Source organism: Nanorana parkeri, unplaced genomic scaffold (genome assembly GCF_000935625.1).
Source record: "Nanorana parkeri isolate BGI_ZX_2015 unplaced genomic scaffold, ASM93562v1 scaffold1369, whole genome shotgun sequence".
NCBI lineage: Eukaryota > Metazoa > Chordata > Amphibia > Anura > Dicroglossidae > Nanorana > Nanorana parkeri.
In genome coordinates this window covers 235722-238922 of record NW_017307637.1, presented here as the reverse complement: position 1 = coordinate 238922, position 3201 = coordinate 235722, and positions in this window count along the sequence as shown.

Genomic DNA, 3201 nt, shown 5'->3' with positions numbered 1-3201 from the left:
TGTGTGTGGGGGGGGGGGGGGGGGGATTTTTTTAATGCAACATGTTATAAAGAAATATAGAGCAGCACATTTTGTATATATTGTTTGAGTTATTCCTTCATGTGTTGGATTAGTGCTCGCCGCTTAGGTCACTTGCTTCTGGCGCAATGTTTTTTGCAATTTTTTATACCAGAGGTATATACAGTGATCACCGTGAAGTAGCTGTGTCATACAGATTACTAAAAGCACCTAACCCTTAACCACTGTACACTTCACATTACCTGACAACTACTCACAGACCTTATCGAGGTCCCTCGGTCCCGAATTTCGGGTGTCATGGACACACTTACGAATAGGTAGTGCACATGGCACGCGACACGGCGCCTTCTCGACCTCAAAGCACCCTCAAAGCAAGCTCACTCACATGCGCCTCATCATTGCATTTTTCTTGTTACGTGTGACCCAAGTCACCAAGAAGATCACGCTTGACCGACATTTATAGTCTGTGAACACTTGTCTGCACTGCTCGTTGTCTCTTTCTCCCCCCCCTACTGTTTCTCCTGGCCGAAGGCTGGACAGCTGTTTGTTTTGATGTACATGTACATGACTGAAGCCTGAAATTGTTATAACATTTATGCATGTTAAACTTCTGAAAATTCAAATTAAAACATTTACAACAAAAGAAGGATTTACAGAAGGCACAAAACACGATTGTATCTTGGGATAGATGGTAGAAATGGCAAGCTTTTGTGAAAAAAGAGCGTAGGAATCTAAAATATAAGCACTGCCGAGGGGGCATTGAACAGAGCAAATCATTTTTTTAAACATACAGCCGAGAAGTGTAATTTAATTATGACTTCAAGAGCACCTATCTGAGGGACAATAGGACAAATATAGTGCTGTGGCTGGACAGTATGAAAGAAGCTTAGTTAGGCCGTAATATAAGAGGAGAAGAGAGACAAGTCAGGTTTGATATTGCAATAGAAATTATCAATTTGTTATCTGAGAGAGAATATACTGTGTATATATATGCATGCAAATCAAGGGACAAAGAATATGATTGGTTATGATGATGATGATGATGATGATGATGATGATGATGATGATGATGATGATGAGGATGATGATGATGATGATGATAATAATATATTATTAATAATATTAATATTATTATTATTTTAGATGATTATAGAATAGGTGCATATTATTAAGATCTCTGTCTTTCTCCTTAGCTGGAAATACTCTAAACAGAGAGGAGGAGTCAATAACTGTACAAACAATCCTTTTACTAATCATGATGATCCCATGGTCAGGATCTACACATTCTGTATATCTTCATGATGCTTACTGAAGGACCCTAGATTAAAAAAATGTAATTGTATTTAGCCAATTACAAAACCATGGCCTAAGTATCATTGCCAGGTTGTTCTTTTTTTTTTACCGTTTCCTAATGGATACTTCTCACTTTTGTTTTTAAGGACAGACTGACAAAAAAGTTCAATTTTGATGAAGGTATACAGCCAAAAAGTGCTTTGGTTTAATAATAAGAAGTTTATTAACACATGTGGGTAAGCACTTCTCTAATCAGATTGTACAGGATACATCCATTTTATTAGGATTATTTATACCCAACAATGACAGCACAGAAGAACATTATTAGATAAAATTGATCACAATTTATTATTATAAGTTTTTTTTTAATTATATAAGTTTGTCAGTAAAATTTATCAGGACCGTTTGTGAAGAAGGATGTCACCCCTACAAACAGAAGCACCATATACATGATAACATGAAACATGAAACAACATATGATATATATGATAACATGAAACATTGACTTTATTCTGTAGCCCTCAAAGAGAACCTGTTTCATGTTGCAGAAAGAACTGTGGCCAGAAAGCACTAGATAGTAGGCATTTAATTAGCTGAAATAACTATCTTCAGAAGTCAGGTTTAAAACATTATCTACTTCCAAAAGGATTGATCCATTCAAAGCAAATGTTTATTAACAAAATATACGGGGACATGACCAGAAGATATGTGGTAGGGTTCCCTCTTCTGTGTGACACCTCCTGCATGTTGGTGGTAGCTCTGGGTACATTCGGTGGAGGAGTTGCAGGGTTCTGTACCAGAAAGTGAGCAGTTTGAAATTATTTCCCTGCATTTTGCTGTTTATTGTGCATTTTGTGTGCCGCCGTTCAAATCTCGGCCCATGATTCGTCGGTCAGTGTGGTGTTAAGCGCGTGTTCCCATTTGGTGCGTAATTTGATTGAGTGGGGATCGGTACCGTCCCGAAGCTTGCTATACAGCCATGAGATCAGGTGTCTTGTTGGGCCGTTTCCCGAGCAGGTCCTCTCGAATGGGGTTAGGGCTCTAGAATGGGAATGGTGGTTTCCCGTGGATGTCAGAAAGTGCCGTATTTGAAAGTATACCCACTCCTATGAAAGGATGATCTCTCAACATGGGGGGCCAGAGCGCTTCCCTGAGCCCTATTTTAGAGAAGACAAAGGAGTTTCAGATATCGTCTCCTCCAGGGATACCCATAACCTGGAAGTGGCATGTATGTGCCAGTGCAGCACTCTGGTAAGGTGGGTCGCCTTGTAATAGGTATACATGTCGGGGATATCGAGGCCGTCATTCAATTTCGGGGTTTTAAGTAGAGACCAAGATAGGCGTGGGTGTTTGTCGTTCCAGACGAAGCATGAGAACATTGAGTCTAAGTGTCGAAAGAAGGAGCGCGGTAATTTAATGGGTATGGTCTGAAAGAGGTATAAGAGTTTGGGGAGTACATTCATCTTCAGTAGGGCCGCGCGACCAAACCATGAAATGGTGTGCGTTCGCCAGGTTTTAAGATCGCTATGGATGGAGTCTCGTAGGGTCGCGTAGTTCGTGTCATAGAGGAGGGACAAGTCCATGGTCAGCTTGATGCCTAAGTACTGCAGGTGGGTGGGGGCGCCATGTAAATGGAAAGGACGATTGGAGGCTGAGTGTAGTAGTGTGGGGTAGGTTGAGCGGCATGATCTCGGATTTAGCAAAGCTTATTTTAAGATTGGACAGTGAGCTATATGAATCGAATAGAGACATTAGGCTCGGCAATAAAGATAGGGGGTTGGAGAGAAAGAAGAGTAAGTCGTCTGCGTATGCCATCGTTTTGTGTTCTACCGCCCCTATTTTGATGCCGTGTATGGAATTATCTGCTTGAACTAATCTGATGAACGGTTC